Consider the following 25,668-nt stretch of genomic DNA (forward strand, 5'->3'; position numbering starts at 1 on the left):
GGGGGGGCACACGGCACCGGTTACCGCTGTTAGAGAAGGAGTCAGTGACAGCTGCACTGATTGATCACTATCTCCCTCTCTAACAGCAGCCACCGCCGTCCTCCTTCACTTCAGATTGGCCGGGTTAAAAGCGCTAACCCGGCCCATTGAAGAGAAGGAGGGCACGTGATGCCGTCTCGGAGGGTCGGGGCAGGAGCAGGGAGCGTGTCGGAGTGGACTGAGAGTGGATGATTCTATGCAATCCGTGGGGGTGGGGGCACCTAGATAACAGCAAAACTGTGCAGAATCCTTAATAAATTTATATTAGAAAGATGGAAAGCTACGGGTGGGCAACGTATTAATGCAAAAATAATTTTTGGGGGAATACCCCTTTAAGTGCTTGTCTTCTTGTGTGTTCATCAAATTTATTGCAAGGTGCCTAGGAGGCCAATTTATATCCTTTTTGTTTTATTTTAAGGGAAATCACTAGTAACTAGAGATGAGTGAACCGGGTTCGGGTTCGAGTCGATCCGAACCCGAACGTTCGGCATTTGATTAGCTGGGGCTGCTGAACTTGAATAAAGCTCTAAGGTTGTCTGGAAAACATGGATACAGCCAAACGACCGTGGCCTAGATTTTGTATGCATTAGGCTGGCACAACCTCTCTGTCCCTCCTCCCCGCACTCCTCATCATTAGGAATGCTCCAGGCAGAATGTCTCCTATCCATCAGCTGTGAGAACACGGCACATGGGCTGGATCGTTAAGGCACCTGTTCAATGTTTACTGCAGAGGAATAGGAAAGAGGGTGGGGAGGAGGGACGGAGGGGTGGTGCAAAGTTAGGGCACAGATACTCCAAGCCACAGTCATTTGGCACAGGGCTGCAAGTTTAAAAGTTGTTTTTTAGGACAATAACTGCATCACCTGCCAAACGGACCCCAGGACAGATCTTGAATTAAAAGCAGCTATCAGATGGTACAAGTGGTTTGGGGGGATCATATTGTGGGTACAGAGTCGCTTTAAACTGTATTGGCTTTAACCACTACAAAGAGTAGAACTTGCCCCAAACTGTTTGGTGGTTAAGGGACCATGCTAACAAGTACAGATTGTGCAAAGAACCCCTTTCATAAAAATAAGTAACTTCCTCTCTTTGTTATTTTGCATCCACAAATGATTGACCGTATGAAAATGTTGCCTGTAAAGCTTTTACAGCAATTGTTTATGCAAATGTGAGTCAAGCTTTATTTTTAGCTGGATTTTCATTAAATATGTTGCCTTTGGAATCTCCTAGTATTTCTATTGATATTATTCCAATTTTTTGGTCAGAGTGCTCGCAAATAGTACAAAATCTGCATGAACACTGCCAATCCTCTGTAGAGACAGAATGAATCTATACTGTAACATCTCCAATTGCTCTCTCAGCTAACCATATAATGATTGTTCAAATCAACTTTAGCCATTAGCTGGGGTGTATAATATACTATAGGACTTACATCTATTGTGTCCAAAATATTTGAGGGTTTTCTAAGAGATGTTATCCTAAAGTATTTTAACTCTTTCAGGACTGGGTTAATTTTGTCCTTTATGGTGTGTTCACACCTACAGGATCTGCAGCTGATTTTCTGCTGCTGATCCACAGCAGATCTGCAGCAGATTTCATTTAAACAACTGAACACAGCATCAAATCTGCACCATCAAATCTGCTGCAGATCTGCTGCAGATCCTGTAGGTGTGAACGCACCCTTAAAGAGAATGCATCATGTAATATTTAGTGCTGCTATTACAATATTTATAAAGAAACAGCTTACCTTTGCAGTCTGTGTCTAATACTTTACCCAATCTCTTTCCTGACAGTGTCGGACTGGCCCAGCAGAGGACCGGAGGATCCCCTGGTGGGACCCCAGCTTTAGAACCTGTACTAACATTGACTGACATGTTGTTTCTCATTAGTTCTTTATTGGTGGGCCCCCAGGATTATTTCCTCTGGTGGGCCCCAAATACCCCAGTCTGACACTGTTTCCTGATGCTGTAATGTCGGGCCTTGCCATCTCACTGGCACTGGTATACAGTGACGTCACCGAGATGGCGGCAACCCACATTACAACATTGTAATAAAGGATTAGGTGAAGTAATTGGGAGGCGTCCAGTTCCGATTACTGCATTCCCGCTGGACTGCCAGTCGGAGAAAAAAAGAGAGAGGTACCACCACCATTACCCCTGACTTGGTACACCAGGGAAGCTTCAGTATCCAGGTTCGCCACATGGAAAGGACCGAAATAACTCTGAATGCAATAGTTGTTCCTCGAACAGGTGAATCTTGCACTGACCACCCAGGACTGGTAAGAAGAGAGTGGGGAAAAGAGCACACCATATAAAAACTGCTGGGACAGTGCCCTGAGGCCTATGACTTTTCTAATAGGAGCACTCAATGAGGGTAGGCTCACACTACGGAACCCGAGCGGAGAATTTCCGATGGATTTTGTAACTCGTACCCCTTCACGGTCGTGTGCCATGCGGCTCCATAGACTCCATTCTGAGGGCGGCCTGATTCTGCTATCCGCCAAATGAATTCACATGTCAATTCTTTTGGCGGAATGCCGAATCTGGTGTCTATGGCAGGGTCGAAGAGGCGCGCGGCCATGAACGGGTGAGAGCTACGGAATCCGTCGGAAATTGAGTAGTGTGAACCTACCTTAATACACAGCAATCTCGATCGGCGGGCAAAGGATCATAAGATCCCAACGCTGTGCATGCCGGGAAGTTACAGCCTTTTCAAAAGAGTCGGCAAGAGCCCATAAGGAAAAATAGGAATATTAAATGCAAGCAGTGTCGGGCACAAAAGTAATGAATTATATTTAGAAAAAAAAATCTTAACTAGTAATTAAATGGAAAAAAACTAAAAATTACTAAAGTAATCTTCATAACTTTTGTTGGGCAATAACATATCTTAAAATTATTTTGCGCGGATTTCCCCCTTAACCCTTTGAGGACCAAGCCCAAAATGACCCAGTGGACCGTGCAAATCTTCATTTTTGTGTTTTCGTTTTTCGCTCCTCCCCTTCTAAGAGCTCTAGCACTTTCAGTTTTCTATCTGTAGGGCCATGTAAGGGCTTGTTTTTTATAGAAGTAGCTGTACTTTGTAATGGCATCTTTCACTCTACCATAACATGTATGATGGAACCCCAAAAATATTATTTATGAAGATATAAAATGGTGAAATCGTAAAAAAAGAATGCAATATGGTAACTTTTGGGGGGTTCCTGTGTCTACGTAATGCACTATATGGTATAAGCAACATGATACCACTAGTCTATAGTTCAGTCCGAACACAACCACATGCAAGTTTACACATATTTTCTAATGCTATATATATGTATATATGTATATATATATATATATATATATATATATATATATTTTTTTTTTTTATTTTATTTTTTTTATTATAAAATCCTTTTTTTTTGCAATTAATTAGTAATAAAATGGGCCTAATGTAACGGTTTTATTTTTTCACCTATAAAGCTGTATGGGCTGTCATTTTTTCTGCCTTTTATTAATACCATATTTGTGAAGATCGGACATTTTGATCACTTTTTAATTTTTTATATATATATATATATATATATATATATATATATATATATAATGTAACAAAAAATTGGTAATCCTGACACTTTTTTCCCTCTTTTCGTCTTCGCCGTTCGCTGTTAGTGAAGATGATTGTTATATTTTAATAGATGGGACAATTACGCACGCTACGGTATATTATATGTTTGTTTCTTTCTTTATTTTTATATGTTTTATTTATATAATGGGAAAGGGGGGATAATTTAAACTTTTATTGGGGGAGGGGCTTTGGGGTATTTATAAAGAAATTTTAACTTTTTTTTAAGTCCTCCTGGGGAACTTTTACATACAATTACTAGATTATACACACTGATCATTGCTATGCCATAGGCATAGCATTGATCAGTGTGATAGGCGCTCTGCTGATCAAGCCTGCCTGTGGCAGACTTAATCATCAGAGCGCCGATTGGACTGCATGGAGGAAGGTGAGAGACCTCAGGCAGTCTGTTGAAACAATCGGGACCCCGTCACGGCGTTTAAGGGGTTAATGACACGCTGCAGCTCACTGCAGCCGGCCCCCACCTCCTATGAAGCGCGCTCCGCTCCACAGCGCACTTCATAGCCCACGACGTACCGGTTCACCCTGAGTCGCCTGGGGACAGTGACCCATGGCGTATCGGTACGTCCTGGGTCGTCTAGGGGTTGAGGACCAGGGTTGATTCAACACAGAGCATGTATATACTTATGGAGGACACTGGAGGTGGGTTATGATCACATGGTCCTCCATGAAGGCATGTAGTTAGCATATATATATGATTTTTTTTTTACTACTTTGGCACAACAAAACTATTTTAAAAATTTGCTTGCCACACTCCAAGATTCGTATCTTTATTTTTTTTTTCTTTATTGAACTAGGCACTTTTATTTTTTATTATTTTTATTTTTTACAGTGCTCCCCAACTGTATGAATGTTGCTTTAACTTTATAGTATGGTTTAATAATAGTTATAGTTGTTACCAGTAGTCCTAAAGCAGTAGCCAGCTAGTATTATTAGCCTGGGAAGGGTCAAAATAAGTGGGCCTTCCCACCCTGCTGTTACTAGACTGCTGATGTTGAAAAAGTGGGCGTCATATATGCTTTAAAACACACAATATGTTTTTTCTTGGCCGATTATGAAAGAGAGGGCGCTCTTCGATAATCAGCCAGGTTAAAAAAAACAACAACACAGCAGCATCAAGATGGAAAGGCCCACTTATTTTGGCCCTTCCCAGCCTAATAATTCAAGCCTACTATCACCCCTGACCAGGAGCCCCTTTTTCTTCGATGCTCTGGGACTGCTGGTACCTGGCTCTTTCTCGTACCCCTGGGGGGTGGTACTGGGTTAATAATGCAGAGGTTATTGCTTGCTAGTTTACAGGCTAACACTAAGCCATAAGCTTAGTAATGGAAGTTTTGTATTCAACACCTTCCACAAAAGTCGAAGTGAAAGAAATATCAAGTGAATGAGTTTACAGTAATATTGAAGCGAATGGCTTTGTTATCTCGGCAATCTGTGTATAAGCCTGCTGCCTTTTAACTCACTGCCTCTCTGTGCTGCTCCTCTCTGGGTTCTAGGAAGAGCTGGATCCAGTCTCCCAGTTTCGTAGGACTGGATCCAGCCGGCTGATGTGCAAATTGCCGAGATAACAAAACCATTTGCTTTATTATTACTGTAAATTCATTAATCTCTAGAAATATCCCTTAAGATAATCCATTTGATGCTACTAATTTAGTGTATTTTTGCATCAATGTAAAATAGTGGTGTGGCTTTATTTCATAGGGGGTAAGCCAGGAACTTAGTTGGTGTTCCGCTGCAGCTTTCTACCACTCTTGGCATGACATACATAGGGAGAGACCTGTCAGCCAATGCCTGATACAAGAGGCAGCAGCAGAGAGCCACCAACTTGACTGCAATCCTGGCACCCAGCTCATATTTAAAACTATGATTATTGATGGTTGGTTCAGGCTGTATTAAATAGTTGTCAGGTTTCTGTTAAGGATAAGTGAACATCAGTGGAGGAATGCTACAGGGTAATGGGTGACAAGTACAGGGTACTTACAGGGTACAGGGTAACAAGGGTAATGTTCACAGATATGAATATGCAGAAGTTGCATTCCTTCATCATCTTCATCATCTTCATGCCATCTATAACTTTCAATGCATATCCAAAAGAGAGTTAATGAGTAACAAGCTGAGATTTCTTGCAAATAGCGAACCAAAGAATACCATTTAATATACCATGATGTGACTGGGTAGCTGTTATCCCTACTCATTTGCATTTGAGTGTGGGCTGTCTTGGCCTCTTTGAAAAGATGGGAAGATGTACTGAGTAGGAGTTATGAATGATAGACAACAGATAAATGCTTACCACACAAGCACAAATATATGATTAATACTTTTAATATATCATTCAGAGAATTGGTGCTCACAGCTATGTAGATTTTCTCCTGCTACCTGTCACATTAAAGTCTGAGGAGATTTTATGTTTTAACTTAGCGTTTGAATCACTGCATCCTCAAATCAATAGATGAACCAATGAGTGAATGAAAAAAAATATTTGAAGGCTGATGTGTGGCATTTTTTTAGGCTATGTTCACACAACTTACTTTTTCTTAAAACAACGTTCTTGTCGGGTAGAACAACAGGCGTACTTTTCTAACATCGATGTTTTCTATTGCGTTAAATGCAAACAACGCCATTTGTGCACACAATGTAGCAGATAACAGCCTTTCTTCTCGGAGCCGATTTATAAAATAGGAAAAGGGGGGTGATTCAGACTTTTATTAGGGGAGTTTTTTTTTTTTATTAATAAACTTTTTTTTTCACATACATTTATTAGAAGTCCCCCTGTAGGACTTCGAATAAAACTACACTGATCTCTCATAGAGATCAGTGTAGTGTACATTACACTATATTATAATATATATATATATATATATATATATATATATATATATATATATTATACTATGTTGTACTGATCTATTAGATCAGTGCTGTATTGCTCTGGGCTGCTGCAGCCCAGATCTTTAGATTACCAAGCCGGGATCAGCATCATTGCGATGCTGAGGCCTGGCCGGGTAAGAAGAAGGGATCTCCCATCCGAGATTACAGCCATATTTTGCTATTATTTTACTGTGTGTGTGATGTGATAAAAGGCTAATATATAAAAGATTACTTTCATGGGACATAATTTTGATCACTATTTTGCATAAGTAGTTCTAAGCAAAAACTCGGAGTGCAACCTATACTGACCAAAAGGTGTAGGTATAATATTTTATATTTCTTTATTGACTCCGAGGTAACATATGGATGCTGCATCCATGACATTTCCTTCTGCCGTTTTTCCTGCAAATCCCATGTAGGGTCCAGTTTAGTTAATTCAAAGAAGCCAAATCTGTTACAGCCGTGGCAGCAGCACATACCTTCTGCCTACTGGCAGCCTATTTCCCTGTGCTGCCCGCCGACAACAGCCACCTGCTTCCCTGAGCTCCTGCTTTCCCCCTCTCTGCCACCTCTCTCTTTTTTCTCGGGCTGGAGGGCACCCCACTGTATTCTAGGGCACGCACGCACTAGCTATGCTTTGCAGCCCTGCCCTATTCATTGGACCATGTGCATGCTTCCTTAAGTGTGTGGTCTTAGCTTTTGCCTGTGATTCCTGCCCGTGGTTCCTGCTCATGGTTCCTGCCTCCTGTGGTCCCTGCCCGTGTCTGCTATCCTGGTTTCGGCCGCGAGTCCTGCTGCAGTCCTGCCTTCTTGCCCACGTGTCTCCAGCTGCACCTCACCTGTCTCCGCTAGCAAGACAAGCCTGCCGCAGCAAATCTGACCCACCTTACGGCTGGCTCTGGTGAACACCAGTGGCCCCTAAGACTCCTCTCGCTGGCCCAGTTTACGCCATCGTTAGCAGTGGCTTAGTGGATCCACGACTCTAGTCATTACAAAATCCACTTAAAAACGTATTTTCTGTGCAGTTAATGATTTATTTTGTAAAATAAATGAGTGTAAGGTTAATTTGGTACATTGAATCTTGGACCTAATGTAGATGCATCCTGCAGTAAACACTTTGTAGAGAATGTCATTCTTGAGATCCTTTTATATGATCTATAAACCCGTTTGTTTATCCTTAACACAGTTCATTATTTCAGAGTAGAGGTACTGCATGTTCCAAATATTCTGTCTTCCTGTAAGTGCTTATTAAAAAGTTATTATTTGTTTACCTTTATCGAACTCAGGAATCAGTAATGATTCCTATTCTTGACATTTTTTTCTAAAATTCTAAACTAGTATGGTGGTTTATATTTACACAACCCTGTATGAAAAGTAATGACATAGTCTACCACAACTACACAAAAATAACACATGTTTAAGCATCTACTTATAGCAGCATAGCACAGTCACAATGAAAGAGACCTAACATCTTGTATACAAGCCCATACATATATAAAGCATAAAAGGAATCCCGCCTGCCGTCTCGACTTGTACACCTCCGCTTCTGCTGCTCTCCACTCAAAGAATTGACATGTCAATTCCGCCGATTTTACTCTATGAGAACTGGCCCTTTTAGAATTCATTTGTTCATATGGTCAGGTATACAGGTTTCTTTGAAAACAATGGGCCTTGGTTGGGGTTATCCAGCAAAAATCTTTTTCTTTCAGATCAACTGATATCAGAAAGTTATATAGTAATTTGCTTCTATTAAAAAATCTCAAGCCTTCCCATACTTATTAGCTGCTGTATGTCCTGAAGGAAATGTTTTATTTTCAGTCTGACACAGTGCTCTCCGCTGACATCTCTGGCCGTGACAGGAACTCTGTTTTCTATGAATCCCCATACAAAACCTCCCCTGCTCTGGACAGTTCCTGTCTTGGCCAGAGATGTCAGCAGAGAGCATTGTGTCAGACTAAAAATAACACATTTCCTGCCTGACATATAGTAGCTGATAAGTACTGGAAGACTTGAGATTTTTTACAGAAGTAAATTACAAATCTTTATTTCCCTTACGTCTCATTGGCATCACAACGATAGGGGTATTTTCGCCCCTGCTACGAAGGAATATTTAATGAAAACAATAATCAAAGTTTAATAAATACCTCCCACAGGAAGTATAAATAAGCCCTCCCCCTTTAGCAACATCAGTCTTTTTTTCTTCGTTCCTCTTAGCCGCAGGGGACCTTGCTCCCTCCTGCTCTTATGTCTTCCAGCCATTTTTCTGCGATTAATACAGCCCGAACCGCTTTGTGCACAGCCCTCCGTGGTGACAGGTGTGCTATCTATTTTTGGGTTTTTCGTTTTTTAAATATTTACGTTTAAAGACCCCTAATTTCCCATAGAAAATAATGGCCCATTGGAAATAATAGCCACAATGTAAACGCTAACAGCCAATCACAACACATATGCAAATAGCTGAAATTTAGCAGCCAATAGAAATTCTAAGGTCTTGTCAGTCAATGCCTCACAACATCCAAACAGTCACATGTGCACTATTGGCCAATAGTAGAAGATGAAAGGTCCTTAACAATTTTGTCTTACTGACATGGGTAAGATTGTCATGGTAACCGAGCAATGATCTTTACCATTATAAGTAGCAGAGTTCTGTCAGTAAAGTAGAAGAGCGGTACCCAAGTCGCTCTTAAAGGGGCATTACATAAGTTGTTCTTAAAGGGACGGTACCGAAGCTTTTAAAGGGACGGTACCCAAGCCACTTTTAAAGAAACGGTACCCAAGTCGCTCTTAAAGGGACAGTACCCAAGTCGCACTTAAAGGGACGGTACCCAAGTCGCTCTTAAAGGGGCGGTACCCAAGCCGCTCTTAAAGGGTCGGTACCTAAGTCGCTCTTAAAAAGAAGATACAGTGCACAAGCCATAATAAGTTGATTTTACCAAGAAAGCTTTGGGTGGGCTATCAGTTACTGCAAAATGATTTTGAGTAGAATACCCCTTTAGGCTATGTTCACACGCTGTAAGAGACCGGCTGTTCCGTTACCCGACGGGGTCATGGAACGGCCGGTCTCTGCAAAGATCATCTGGCCACAAAGATGATCTTTCCGGCCGCAGTGTTCTGATGCAGGCGTATCACTGCGCGCCCGCATTAGAACTCTCAAAGCACACAATGAAGCAAGTGGCTGGAGCCACTTGCTTCATTGCGTGAACTGACAGGTCTTTCAGTGAATTGCGGCCGCAGAAAACTGACATGTCCCGGCCGGAGCGTATACGATGTGTATATGCTTCGACCGGGATCCCATAGAAGGAGAGGCAATGTGTATACACGTGCAAAGTACAGCCGTTGTTGCCGATGGCAACAACGGCCGTACTTTTACGTAGTGTAAACATAGCCTTAACAGTCTAGTAAACCTTTTTAACAGACAGTTTTTGTCTAAATTTGTTCTATTTATTTAATAATAGCAATAGATAGAACAGTGAAAATACAGTGGTAAATATCTTCAAACATGTGCTCTTAAAGGATCTTGTTATATTGGCTTTCAAGACATGCGTTTATCTTTTTGGGAAATATAAAATTTTGTTGCATGAGAACACATTTTATAATGGTACAGTCTCTTATATTGACATATTAACATGCCTGTTAAAATCAGCTAAAAATATGTACCGCTATGCTAAGCAGCATTTAAAATACTTATAAACTGCAATAATGTAGCTTTTTAAATTTCCTGTGTGACACCATCATAAATACTTTCACAGAGCAAACCTGATACAAAATATATATTGCTCAGCTGCAATAAAGAGTGCAAATATAATCTGTCATCTGTGCACATCCTTCAGAAAAATGGTAATACATTTCGTCAGTCCAGTCCTACAATTCAAATCCTGTTCATATTGGCATTATGCTTTTAATTTTGATGAATCTACTTTCAAATTAATTCTTAGGGATCGTAAAGACAAGATTCATCACGTTTATAGTTTAATTTTTATTTCATTTTATTTATAGAAAGGAACAATACAGAAATATATAATATGGTGACGTTATAGTCAAAGTTTTAGGTAGTCTCTGATTTAAATGGGCACTGTCATTGCTAATAAATAGTGTTAAATCAGCAGGGGAGGTGATATACTACATCTTTGCAATTTACTTTGTTTATTTTTTTGCCTTTATTTTTTTTTTTTTTTTGCCTTTATTTTTATAGGAAATATAATGCTATAAAAATCGGCCACTAGGTGTCTCACTTACTAAAAACTGCAGTCAAGGCACTGTCACTAAGGCCATTTGGTCTTCTGTAACATCAAAAAAAAGAAAGTGCAGGAAGTGATGTCAATTGTCCTTATGTTCTGCACAGACTGGTCCAGAAAAGATGAATGCTGATTGGCCAGCAGCCGTGCACGCCCCTGTACACGCCCCTGTGCACTGCTAATTAATCTAAGGGTCCGCCCACCAGTTCAGAGTAAAATGCAGAAACATGAGCAGCACAGTGGGGCAATAAAGAGACCACTGGAACTGAAATATTAATTAAAAATTAAAAACTAAAAACAAAACCATCAGCATACATAAGGCAAGCATTAACTATATGTTTTTTTGGGGGGGGGGTTTTACATGTCATGATAGGTACACTTTAAGATCCATTCTGTATGCAAATCTCCTGTTTGTTAAAGGGAAAGTATCAACAATTTTGAAGCCTCTAATTTGCAGATATGTCCCTATGTCCTTAGGATAAAAGTAGTTTCCTTACCTTGATGTCTGGCACTGTTTTCAGGAACTTTGTACTTTATTAGATTTCAGCAGTTTAGATGCTTCTAACTTGCTAATACATTCCCTTTAAGGGTAAACTTTTACTTTTTCTACCTATTAAAGGGAACCAATCACCTCCCTGGGGGGAAATGAGTTGGCCCTGATACCTTGCAGCTGCAGAACACAGCTCTCTGATGCTATGCCCAGCAGTCTTCGGTGGGGCAGCAAATTAAACGTTTATCTTTAACCATCTGTCCCAGCACCTGGTAAGGACACAAGAGGGCAGGTGCTGGTCCATTGACTTTTCTTGAAGATCATCCATATAAAAGAGAAACAGAGGGCACTCACCGTTTGGTGTTCGGTGACCTCATACACGTCAGTGGATTTTACACTGAGCGGGGAGTGCCCTCCGTTTCTCTTTTATATTGATGTGTTGCTGGGACAAGACTGTCCTTCAAAGGAGATGAGTACCCGTTGTTAACTATTAGCCTCACTTATATCTGACCCCATCAGCCATAGTCCTAGCTGCAATAGCAGTAGTGCCGGTAGCTGTTTCTACAATAGACTCTTTTATTAAAGAGTTTTCTAGCCATGGTCTGTGACATGTGGATAGGTAATTTGTAAGAAGCTAGAGAAGGTAAGCTGTGGATCCTGTGTGTAGGTTTTACTTTTTACTGGTAATACTTGCCTGTGAAAAGTGATCTCTGCAGAACAGAAAGTGTTATCTTATTGTTAGACTTGGTGTTCACACACTGTACAAACAACGGCTATTGTTTAATGCTACCTACAGCCAGAATTAATGATCGTGATCATTAGCATTAACCCCTATCTGCACCAGGACGTTACTGAACGTCTTGGTGCCACTAAGGGAGTTTAGAGGAGGGGTTGCGTGGGAACTAAATACTTGCTGTGCCTCATACCTGGTGGTCTAGTGAGGGAGTCGCCCCCCCGTGATGCGATTGTGGAGGGGCGATCCCTGCATCTGCGTGGGCCGGGGTATGCGCCGGATCCCGACTCGGCACTCTACTGCTTTCGGCTGCAGCAGCCGAAAGCAATAGAGCACAGATCTCATTGATCTATGCAGTATATCTATACTGTATAAATCTCAATGAGAGATCAGAGCAGTCATACTAAAAGTCCCCCAGGGGGACTTCTAGTATGTGTGTAAACAAAAAAAATATTTTTTTATTAATACAAAACCCCTTCCCCTAATAAAATGTTGAATCACCCCACTTTTCCCATTTTATAAATAAAAATAAATAAATAAACATGTTTGGTATCGCCATGTGCATAATAGCCTGAACTATTAAATTATCACATTTCTGATCTCGCACGGTAAATGGCGTAAGTGTAAAAAAATTCCAAAGTGCAAAATTGCGCATTTTTGGTCACATCAAATCTAGAAAAATTGTAATAAAAAGCGATCAAAAAGTCACATATGCGCAATCAAGGTACTGATAGAAAGTACACATCATGACGCAAAAAGTGACACCTCACACAGCCCCATAGACCAAAGGATAAAAGCGTTCTAAGCATGGGAATAGAGCGAAAGAAACATTTTTTTAAAGACTTTTAATTTTTTAAAAGCCATCAAATAAAAAAAAGTTATACAAGTGTGTAATCGTACTAACTTAGGGAACATTTATAACAAGTCAGTTTTACCCAAGGGCAAATGGCGTAACCTCCCCCCCCAAACAAAAAAATTGCGTGTTTTTTTTTTAAAATTTTACCACACATAATTTTTTTCTGGTTTTACTGCATATTTTAGGCAAACATTAAATCTGCCATTGCAAAGTACAATTATATACACAGGGAGGAAAAAACTAAAGCGCAAAAATGAAAACTGGTTGTGTCCCCTAAGGGTTAAACAACGGTTGTTCTCAGGAACGGCCGTTGTTTTTTCCATATGTGTACATATGTGTATGTGTGCCTAAAGATTACATTTCAAGTCATGAATAAAAATACCAATTCATTTCTCATCTTTGTGTCCATGCACAGGCCCGCTCCTACCATGAGGCAGAGTGAGGATCCTGCCTCAGGCGGCAGCTTCTGAGGTCCCTGAGGGGGCGGCACAATCCTGCCCTGTCATTGTAGTTAAGTCATTTCTGACTTAACTAAATGACAGCAGCCGCCCAGCAGTGTTACAGAACCCCCCCCCCCCCCCCCTCCTGCTGCTGCCTTATCTGGGTCCCGGCTGCCTTATCACCAAAGCAAACAGTGGAGGATGTGATCCCCATGCTTCCTCCACTGTGTGCTGCCTGAGCGTCGGGACTGGAAGCAGGAGGAGGAGGGGACTCAGCACGGCAGCCTGCAGAGGTCATAACAGTGAGAAGACCAGGAAACTGACCCTGCAGAGCTGTGTGTGCTGCCTGTCCTGTGCTCCCCCCTCCTCTGTGTGTGCTGCCTGTCCCCCCCCCCCCCTCCAATGTGTGTGCTGGGACCCCTCCTCTGCATCATCATGAGCTCTGTCTTCTGAGGTCCTGACCCTCCACAGCCTCCCAGGACCTGTGTAGCCAGGAGACAGATCAGAAACAGAAGGTATGGGGTGAATTGCATAAGTGTGTGTGTGTGTGTGTGTGTGTGTAAATGTGTGTGTGAATGTGCATGTGTGTGTTATACAGTAAATATATGCTGGGGTGGGTATGCAGTGTTTCTAGGTGCTCACTGTGCGGGTGGGGGGGGGCTAACTGGTAAAGTGGCTCTTTGCTGAGGGAGGGGTATGGGTATCTTCTATTAGGAGGTCAGTATCACCAACAAAGGTGCTGTTTGGGGGTATTAGGTGATGTCCACCATTACAGGGGGCACCATGCTTTATAGATCAAATGCAGTAATCCTCTACTGGGCACTGTGGAGGATTACTGCATTTGACCAAGGGAGGTGACTTATAAAGCATAGTGAGGGTACAGTGATTGTGCGGATCCCATGCTTTATAGTTCATCATCATCTCTCCATCTCATTCATTGAATAACGGCCGCAGAGAACTTGTTAGTTCACACAATGGAGTGTGTGGCTCCGGCCGTACGCTCCATTGTGTGCAGCAGTGAATTCGGATGTGGGCGCATATGGGTGGGGCCGCACCCAAATTCAGAAGGAATGAACATCATCCAGCCGGTACTGCAGTGACTTGATGATCTTTAGTAACACCAGCCGCTCTGTGATCTGGCTGGGTCACAGAACGGCCGGTGTTATACATAGTGTGCACATGGCCTAAGGGTGCGTTTACACAGAAAGATTTATCTGACAGATTTTGAAAGCCAAAGCAAGGAATGGATTTGAAAAGAGGATAGATCCCAGTCTTTCCTTTATGACCTAATCCCTGTTCCTGGTTTTGGCTTCAAAGATCTGTCAGATAAATCTGTCTGTGTAAACGCACCATAAGGGCCCTTTTACACAGAAAAATTATCTAACAGATTATCTGCCAAAGATTTGAAGCCAAAGCCAGGACTGGATTTGAAAAGAGGAGAGATCTCAGGCTTTCATGTATGACCTGATCTCTGTTTATAGTCTGTTCCTGGTTTTGGCTTCAAATCTTTGGCAGATAATCTGGCAGATAATCTTTCTGTGTAAAAGGGCCCTTAGGCACAGAGACAGGGGGAATGATGGTAACTGGTCACACAGCTGGTACATGTGTTTGCATGCAGTATACGCACTGCTGGTACCTACTATGCAGTACATACACTGCCGGCATATATGTTTATGTGTCATACAGTGACTGCTGGTATATTTTTATGTGTGTGGTATATTTATAGCTAATATACAGTATACCTATATGTGTGGTATAATTGCTGCTAGTATATATATATATATATATGTATGTGTGTAGTTGATCACTAATTATTGGGGGAGGGGGGGCGCCATTTTAATTTTCGCCTCAGGCAGCAGAAAGGCTAGAATCGGCCCTGTCCATGCATATGAGAAGTTATAAAATAAGTATTATAAAAATGATCTCCTGACCTCCAGACACTTTCTTTGGCTCCTGTAACAATAATGTCATGTTTCACCAGCATAAGAAAGCAATTACTGACCATGGTCTATAAGTCCAACTGCTGTCATTTATGTATAAGAGAACAAAAGCAAAATCCTAACTTGTCCTTTTGTTTTGTAAAGGAACTTTCTTGATTAAAATCTTGTATATTTGGTTTGGCTGAAATAATTTGCAGAATAATTGCTGAATGGAAAGTTCTTAAAATGAAATGTGCAATGTGTAAAAACAGGAATACTCTGGGACAGTTGCCTATAAAGCTTTAGGGGGTTTGGATGTAGACTTCTCACAGTACACAATGCAAAATGTGTAATGGAATGAGTTGTTGCAATGTATACATCGTTGTTATGGTCACAAAAAAAAAAAGTAATTAAAATTTATTCTGTATACGTATGAAATGTGGTGCAATATAGATAAACTTGACAGAGAAGATTGATAGATAAAGGGAACTTTTACACAGCCTGATGTGCGCTGATGTGCGATTGTGCTGATCAGCGCTTGCTTGCTTGCAGCCCCTTTTTTACACGACCTGATTAATCAAATGGCCGGGCAGTACGAATGATCGCTGTAACATTGTGTAGCCATTTAAATTCATTGTTATCCGCCACGCATCTCCTGTTTAGACGGCTACAGGTGGATCGCTGGCCCTTTTACACATGCCGATTATCGACTAAATGAGCCTTCCTAGGAACACTCATTAACAATAATTGTCCTGTATAAAATGGTCTTGATGCAGTACATTTACATAGGTTCTAGCTTTTGTACCATTTTCTAAAAATCTCAGACAGCTCATTTAACCCTTTAAATGACAACTCCCATGAAAAACCTTTTTCCAGTAATTGAAGCACATTACAAAGTTATGTCTTTAGAAGAAGCAGCTACCGGCACTACCACCTCCATGCAGTTTGGTTCATATATAAGAAGATAGGAGTTGTATTGATGGTACAATTACAGCTCTGGTGGTGCTCACTGTGCGGATTGCAAGGCGGCATGTGAACAGTCATCAAAAGGAAGAAGTATGCCAGGGTACTCACCAGTTTACGTGCTGTATTCTTTATTATGCAAATAAAAAACAGGCAGCGGGGTGGGCGCTAGACACCCTCCACAGGACAGCTGTTTCGCGTTTCCACGCTTCGTCAGTTATATAACTGTGTAATATGCTTCAGTCACCTATCTGCCTCCCTTTCCTGTCTTTTCCCCTCTCCACCCCCCACCAGGAAGTGTAAGAAACTCACACAGACCTGATTACTGTCGTCACCATCACCAGGCAGCTCCTTCTTGTGAAGATGAGTCATCAGCAGGAGGGCTGCTCTAGCTCCTGTTACACCAGCCTCCCCCTCCCCTGCCTTGTCAGGTGACTCTGCTTGCTCAGCTCCGATTGGCTGAGCAACTGCAAGTCATGTCACTTGCTTATCTGCTCTCCGTTACAGACTCCCAGCACATAGGCAGCCCCCCCCCCTCCCCTCATACTCTCTCCTGCTGCCGAGTGGACTCTGTGAGTGAAGGAGTCCTATCACTTGTTTATCTTCCCTCCTTGACAGACCCCCATCTTATCTCCCCCCTGCTGCCCTGACCTAATTAGGGATGGCCGTCCTGCAGATGTCACTTTGCTATGTACACTACATTGCAAAGTGAAAGTATGTGTGTGCAGTTTCAGTGCAGGGGCTGACAACCTGTGTGATTATACAGCAGCCTGATGGAAGAGAGAGAGAGAGAGGAGGTCATGTTTAGTGTATGATGGGAGTTGAAGTGAATTGAGGGGCAGGCACTTGCAACGTCACAGCAGCCAAAGTGCATCATGGGAAGCTGAAACCAGGAAGTAAGGGAGAAATGAAGACTGAGAATGAAGCTCAGGCTGTATGCAGACGGTGGGAAATTCCAACATTAACAGCTCAGGAGGGATGATAAGTATATAAACTATGTTTCTGATAGCTTTTTTTTTTTTCTTAGCACGGGAGTTGTCCTTTAAGGACAGAGCCAGTTTTAATTTTTGTGCTTTTGTTTTTTTCCTCCAGGCAACTGTGATTGCATATTTTCCCCTACAGACCCACACGAGCCATTATTTTTTGCGACACCAATGATACTTTGCAAATACAAACTTAATTTTTCTATAAAATATGCTGCAAAACCAGAAAAAAATTATATGTGCAGTGAATTTGAAAAGAAGGTGCAATTCCTTTTATTTTGAAGGGATTGTGTTTACGTCGTTCAACCTATGGTAAAACTGACATGTTATCTATGTTCCTCAAGTCAGTACGATTACATCGATATTTAACTCGTATGACTTTTTTTTTTTTTACGGCTTTTAAAAAATTTAAACCTTTAAAAAATGTGTTTAAAATTGATCTATTCCCATCCTTATAATACTTTTACTGTTTGGTCTATGGGGCTGTGTGAGGTGTCATTTTTTGCGCAAAGATCTTTTATTTTGTTTGGTACCTTGTTTGCGTATATGTGACTTTTTGATTATTTTTTACTAATTTTTTCTAGATTTCATGTAAACAAAAATGCACAATTTTACACTGATTGCCGAGCCGTGATCAGCGCCATTTCGGCCAACTCACTAGAAGAAATATTCCGTCGTAATCGCATCGCGGGGGGAGAGATGCCCCCACTAGACATCAGGGAGAGGGGCACAAATACTATTTAAAAGCAGCTTTCAGCTTTGACAGCTGCATTTAAATAGGTAATTAGCTGGGTGTGTCTATCGGCCACGCCGAGCCAGTCCCTGGCTGCACATAGCAACTGCTCACGCCGGGAGCCCTCTCTGTTTACCCTTCACGGCTGCATGACGAGTATGCGTCGTCATGCGTCATTAAGGGGTTAAAGAATAAGTCTAGACAAAACAAAAAAACACATTGCAGGCACGGGAGTGCGGGTTCATAATTAAGAATGTATACTTACCCGTCCCAATGCCCCCGCAGTAATGTTAGTGGTCCCAGACGCTCCAGTCACTTACTGGCTGAGCGAGTACTTTCCCCTGGGTCGTGATGTACCAGTAAGCTGGGAGAAAATTATGTCTGGCAGCTGACAAGTGGTAAGGGCGGCACTGTGGAGGCACAGGGATGGGTAAAAATATTCTTTCTTATTATGTCCCCCCAACCCCTGCCTGCCCCGGATTTATTTTTTCTATTTTGCCCCGCACTTCTCCTTTAAGTTATTGAATTGCTAAAATTTAAATCCACCTAAAAGAGCTGGAAAAATTATACAGTAATATATCAGTATATATATATATATATACATATATATATATATATATATATATATATATATATATAAACTAAATTACTTTGGTACCATATACTAGATATATTTAATACTAGTCATGAGCCATTATAATGCTGGCAGTCCAATCCCATGGGTGTACTGCTCATCCTCGCAGGCACTACCATGGGGTTAACTTCTCTACATATGGCCATGTCCATCCTTCTGCTGCTGCTGCTCCTGGGTGTGCCTGTAGAACATGTTGTGCATGTTACTTTGACCTCAAACTTACTCCAACGGCTTCTCAGTGTTCTTCACTGGTTTCTCTTGTCCTGTGAGGCCATATGCCTTAGATAGCGGGACCACTCCAAGAGGTAGCAACTTGTTGGTCCTCTGAAGGGAATGTATTGGGGGAGTAAAGGATAAAACCAGGGGCACACTTAAACAATACCCACAGGAGTGGTCAAAACTTATACTGGTTAGGTGGCACAGTGGGTTCACACCTGCATATTGTGACAGCCATGCACAAATGTATGAACATTAGAATTGTTCTTAAGGGTACAAACCAACTTGACGTATTTGCTGCGTGAATCAGTCTTAAAAATAAGCAGGCAAAACGCAGGTTGGCTTTATACAATTGTTCTGTGTTAAAATACGCAATTGCGTATTTTTGAAGCATGAAGCTACATGCGTTTTTCACACAGGTTGTTAACAACTGATGCTTTGCTAACAACAAGCTTCACGCTTCAAAAATACGCAATTGCGTATTATAACGCAGAACAATCGTATAAAGCCAACCTGCGTTTTGCCTGCTTATTTTTAAGACTGATTCACGCAGCAAATACGTCAAGTGGGTTTGTACCCTAAACTACACTATAATATTATCCAAAGGAATATCAATTCCATAAATGATTCTTGTCGGGATCACATATAAGAAAATGTTAGCAATATAATATGAATCCTATGGGTAACTTGTATGCTAATAGGCTTATATATTTCTACAACGCCATAAAATAAACAAATGTAAGGGTTCATAAAAAGTATAATAAAATGCCAGCTGCATAATTAGTATACTTTGGCTGTTTATATTTGTTTTTTATCCCATTGAGTCCTTTCTTCTTTGTTCTCTATATATAACCTATACAGGTGTTTTCTTGGCCATTTTTCATGACATGGCATGTTGCAATTCTCCACAGGTGTGCATTAGTTTCTATGCATAGTTTGTGACTTTCCAGGTGAAAGGTAGTACAGGTTATTTTTGCCACGCAAACATTTACCTCTTGTCATCACTTCCTTCTCTGTATGGTTTGCTCTTTCCTTGTGAAATGACTTGCTATTATTTACCCCTAGGTAAGGAAAAGGACATTTCTGGGTCATATAATTACAGTAGCTTGGTATAGTTTCTAACATCTGCCCTTGTGCAATTCAACATTGAAGGGGTACTTCAACGAAAATTTTAATCTCCATTCTTCCACTACTTAACAGCTGTAGTATGTCCTGCAGGAAGTGGTGTATTCTGTCCAGTCTGGCACAGTTCTCTCTGCTGCCACCTCTGTCCATGTTGAGAACTGTTCAGAGCAGTAGCAAATTCCCATAAAAACCTATCCTGCTCTCCAGAATGGAATATACCACATCCTGTAGATTTGCAGCGTGAAATCCGCTGCGAATCCGGTGCTTGTGTTTCTATCCTTAGGCTAGGTTCACACTACGTAAGTTTCTGGCTGTAGCGCGCTCCGTGAATAAGCGGACGGAGATTTACGTAGTTTGCATACAATGGAAAGTATAGGATCTATGGCTGCACAGTTCACACTACGTAAGACGGGACAGAAATTCTGTAACTTACGCCCGTAGCGTAACATGCGGTCCCGTACGGAGTGGTGATTTCTTCTTTTTTACACTTTGATTTGCTGATCCAAAAGGTTCTGTGGGGTATCCGGGGCTAGCCGAAGATATCCTAGTAAAATGCCACTGTCAGATCGCTACGTATGCTGCTCGGGAAGCGTACGTACATTACGGGCGTAAGTTCGCGGACCGTACGTAGCCGGCCGCAACTTGCGTAAATCCCGGCCGGAGTTTTACACGTATATGTCCGGCCGTGAAAAATATGCGGCCGGACATATACGCAGTGTGAACATAGCCTTAAACAGTTTTGGAGTTTCCAGCATCAAAATGATACATGATGCCAGGAGCTCAAAACTCCATTCCATAAAACAAAGTCTGTATTTATGAATTATGCATGGAACGTGTGAGTCCTGGTACTTATAGTTCATCTTTAGCTCATATAAAAGAAAGACACTGGTCATTTGCTACAAAAGGATCCTGCTTGTTACCAGGCATCAAACTTGATGATGATTCACTTTCTTTCACTTTAAGATGATTCACAAATGTTTATGCAGAAACAAATATTTCCAACTTTTTTACTCAAGAACCACAAAGTTAAATAGTAGTACAGTATAAGGCTATGTTGACAAAATGTATTTTTTGCATAAATCACGTCCGCTGTTGCAATTTGCAACAACAGACGTAATTTATACAAAACATATGTTGTATATGCTCCGGCCGGAATTCTATCCGGCTGCTCAAAAAAGTGACATGTCAGTTTTCTGCAGCCGCTATTTATTGATAAAACACGTAACCAAGTCCACATCTGTGTTGTAAGTTTGTGCTGGAGTTTCCATCATTTTTGACTGGGAAAATATACCAGACACTTTTCAAAACTGTCAAGATAAGCATAAAATGTGTCTAAAACACGTAGTATATATAAGGCTAGTGAGCACCACTAATAATGATGGAGTGCTAAACCAATGCATATAAGTAGTACATCATCCTCTCAAAGAAAAAAAGCATATGCACAAAAAATGGTAGCACTTCACGAAAATCTTTATTATAACACTGACATAGATACAAAGTACCACATAAATATATGAATGTACAGGAGTAGTAAAATGAGGGAGACAACACCCCAAATACTGCTCTACATTAAAAACACTAAAATGTCACCATAAGTCCTGCTGGCGTTCCAGCCAGGACTAATCTACCACTCAGGGATGTCATCCCTGAGGAAGCCGCTAGACGGCGGAACGCGTGGGGTGATTTCTTATCTTTTCTGACTCTCTTTCTGTTGGACTGCATATGGTGATCTTTTCCAATTTTTTTCTATTCTTCATTATTTGTAGTTATATTTTGTTTAACCGGGTCTCTGTCTAGGTAGAGATGTTGGATTTTTGTTATTGTACATACAGTCCAGAATCAGAGTGGTAGATTAGTCCCGGCTGGAACGCCAGCAGGACTTATGGTGACATTTTAGTGTTTTTAATGTAGAGCAGTATTTGGGGTGTTGTCTCCCTCATTTTACTACTCCTGTACATTCATATATTTATGTGGTATTTTTGTATCTATGTCAGTGTTATAATAAAGATTTTCGTGATGTGCTACCATTTTTTGTGCATGTGCTTTTTTTCTTTTGAGAGGATGATCTAAAACACGTAGAGCACGCCGTGTACTGGCTCAATAACTTACAAATTTATGGAGAATTTTGTTTGCCAAATGAAGGTGTTGGTGTTTATATTTGTCAGTAGCGAAATGTGATAAATGCAGACATATTATCCCAGCTTTACTAATGTGTTGTCGTCATCAAATTAACATTTTTTCACTACTTTTTACTAGTTAGTAAAAACTATTGGTTTCTTATTTAACCATATTTACTAATGGTGTGTGCCATAAAAATCTCTAAAAACAGACACACCCATCATTTTATGCTTTAAAAGAAAAACGTTGGCGTGTCACAGGCATAATGCTTAAAAACCCACCTTAACCTACATACTGTATTTATTAAACAAAATGGTTTTTCATTTTAAAAATCAGCCACCCCTGGCGGGATAGTCGGGTTTTTATTTTGTCATGTAAAAAAAATGTCAGATTTAGTAAGGGCAATAAGACACATCAATAAAGGTTGGTTTGGGAAACTAAAACCCTGAGTTGTGGAGCTCTTGAAAACCAGAAAATCTTAGTAAATCAGGGCCATTGTATCTGTAAGATCATGGATTAGTCAGGACAGTGACAGATATGTTCTGTTTTAAACTTTGTATTCATGTACACTGCTACCCCTCCTCCCCCTTACCAAAAATATTTCTAAATGAAACATTGGCTACTTGATAAAACCTGATGGCATGCACATAATAATGCTAATAAACGCATATTACCAAAGACATTATGCTACATATTTCTGTAAAAACAGAATACCGTACAGAAAAACCTTAGCATGTATAGAGCCTATAAATCAGTGATATGACTTTTGTGGCTGACTTTGTTTGTAGACAGTACAAAAAAGAGGAACTTCTGCCTAATAGTACTTTGTCACACACATCTGTAACATTCTATAGCCAGGACACCTTATAGCAATTAATGCTGACCACTATTGGTATACTTAAAGGGAGCCTGTCACAACAAATATTATGCCACAACACATAATAAGTAGAGATGAGTGCAACTCAAGCATGCTGAGTCCGATCAATGGCATTTGAATATGGGTGGCTGGAGAAGTTGGATGCAGTCCTAGGGAGTACAAGAAAACATGGATACAGCCTATAGCCTATGACTGTATCCATGTATTCCTGGACTTCCTAGGGCTGCATCCAAGTTCTTCAGCCACTGGTATTCACCGGGTGATCTTTCCAGCCGCAGTGTTCTGCATCAGCGCGCGCCCGCATCAGAACTCCTCACAGCACACTATGGAGCGAGCGGCCATTGTGTGAACTAACAGTGAATTGCGGCCGCAGAAAACTGACATGTCAGTTCCTTGCGGCGCCGTATGAGATGCCGGTCAGAGCATATACTGTGTGTATACTATGTGTACCATACTATGTGTAAAAATGTTCATGCAGCGTTCCAAGGCTGGGGCAACACTAGATTCTTTTTGCCCTTATTCCCTTTTTGTGATCTTTGCACTAGTTGCGGTAGTTTACATCTGAGACTTAATATACAGACACCTTGTTTTGCAATGACTGCTCTGGTGTAATGGATTAAAGTGTATGTGGCAGGGGGTAAGTCTGTGGTGAATGCTATTTCATTTGGTATTTTTCCGGCCATGAAATATACATCCTAAGAAGCTTTGTTCTGTTGTGTTTAGTTCTTGAGATGGTTTCAGTTTTATGTGTGGTTTTTTTATGAGGGCATGGATAAAACTTCTCTTAGAAACTGCTTTAGTATGAAATTGCTTATGATTCCTAGTTAGGGATTCAGATGCATCACTCATTGGAAACACTAAAAATCTTACAAAAACAGTCTTTAGTATAAATTTTTGTCCTAAATAAGGGATAATGATAATAATTAAATACAGACAAGCATTCAGTGTTTCAAAGCTATTGTATGGGAGACAGTTAAAAATAATAGCGAACATTAAACAAGAGAAGGCACAGTTTAACTTTATTTCATGTTTTGTATTTTTTTTTCAATGGTGTAAAATAACTTTTCATAGAGTATTTTTTTCATTTCTTAACCAAGTCATATTACTGATTAGCAAGTGAATATGATAGCTTATTGTGCAAGGCAATAACAAATGAGATAAGCAAACTTTTCAAAAGTTAAGTTCTTTTTTTTTTTAAAAACATTTTATTGGGAAACATACAATAAGATGTCACTGCCATCAAAAGTGGACACCATTTTACAGAAATACATATAACCAGTCCAAAGCAAAAACATGTCATAACAGATATATATGATACAATAATATCTCAAGCGGCTACAGAAATACGGATGTCCATGAGTCGGCAGACTGTGGTAAATACCCGAAGATATAACAATATACACATTTTTTTTTTTAAAGTTAAGTTCTTAAGGTTTCAATGAACCCCAGCAGCGGGGTACTTTTTTGCTGGGACCGGGGAGGAGGTGGCCGAGGGAAAAGACATCCACTCACCTCCCCGGTTCCCGCATCGCGGTGCTCCGATGCCCAGTTCCCGGCCGCTTCCGGGTGTCTGACACGGGCCCGAGACGTGACGTCTTAGGTGAGTGGACGTTTTTTCCCTCAGCCACCTCCTCAAGGGTCCCAGCAAAAAAGTGCCCCCCCGCTGGAGTACCCCTTTAAATGAACTGCACTAAAACAGCTAAACTATTGCAGGCGTTTAGCTGTTTCAGTGCGATTTACAAAGTTCACTCATCTATACTTACCTGTCCTCACTCCCCCGGTGTCCTTCTTCAGTCTCCTCCACAGCAGTCAAAATCCCGCCAATTACTGATAGGACAGTGCAGTGGGACTGTCACTCTTGTCTCATCTTTACAAACTTGTTTCGAGCTTCAGAGCAGCCACCACTCAGCCAATCACTGACTAGGGCGATATCCCGTCTCGGCCATTGATTGGCTGAGCGGCCTGTGACTTCAGAGCATTGACAGGTATGTATAAAGTTTATGTTTTTTACGCATCCAGCTAGTGATCATTTTTTTGGCTGTTCGTTGTCCTTATTACACAGGATGATAATCTGCCAAAATGGCCTGAATTGGAAGATTATCACTCTGTGTAGTAGGAACTTTATTCTTTTCAAAACAAGTATCAAGGAGGTAAAGCCAAGCTGCTCGCTTGGCATAGCCTGGCATGTCTCCTCATTTGCCCTTGTAGTGTCCTAGTACAGGGGCCACTAAATTTTTTACCGCCTGTAAGAATGTAACTCTCTCAAGTGTCACACCAAGTGCTGACAACTGTGTTTTCCACTCCAGCCACTAGGTGTCCCACTCTCCCCTGTGCACAGCTGCAGTCTTACAAACGTTGTAAAAACTATGTTTGACCAATCACAGGTGCCTCTGCTCTGCACACCTCTACTCCCTGTTCTCTTCCTGTCACACAACTTTATATAGGATAGGGGTTTTTTTTCTGTCCAGGGGTTAGTTAGTCAGTTTTAGTTCATAGTCAGTTTTCTCATAGTGTATGAGAAACAGACCAGCCTAGAGTTCCTGCTGCAGTGACTAAGAGGGCCTGGCTTAGGCCAGAGTCCTGGACAGGGACTACACTTATTTCTTCAGGCTAGGCATGTAGCCAGTAGGCAGTGGTAAGCTTCAGAAGTGTAGTAACAAGGAGATTAGGACCAACCCTTGCCTACGGCGAGGATCTTTTTAGTCAGGACAGTCACCCTCTAAGGAAAGGCAGAGGGACTGATCCCCAGCAAGGCAAAGATGCTAAGAGCCAAAGTAACTTACTGATGTATGCTTGTCCACCTGAGGAAATATTC

At 41.2% G+C, this 25,668-nt stretch overlaps 1 protein-coding gene across 2 annotated transcripts in view; it reads left to right on the forward strand.

Moving 5' to 3' along the window:
• The window catches only part of PDE7B (phosphodiesterase 7B), a 269,764-nt gene that overhangs the window by 67,868 nt on the left and 176,228 nt on the right, over positions 1 to 25,668 (forward strand). The window contains exon 1 of one of the 2 annotated variants that reach the window (XM_069974993.1): positions 13,785 to 13,800. The exons of the other annotated variant lie outside the window; for it this stretch is intronic. The gene's annotated coding sequence lies outside the window, so the exon portion shown is untranslated. Of the gene's footprint in view, positions 1 to 13,784; positions 13,801 to 25,668 lie in introns of those variants that run through there. 2 annotated transcript variants of the gene reach the window in all.

Source organism: Dendropsophus ebraccatus, chromosome 6 (assembly GCF_027789765.1).
Source record: "Dendropsophus ebraccatus isolate aDenEbr1 chromosome 6, aDenEbr1.pat, whole genome shotgun sequence".
Taxonomy (NCBI): Eukaryota; Metazoa; Chordata; class Amphibia; order Anura; family Hylidae; genus Dendropsophus; species Dendropsophus ebraccatus.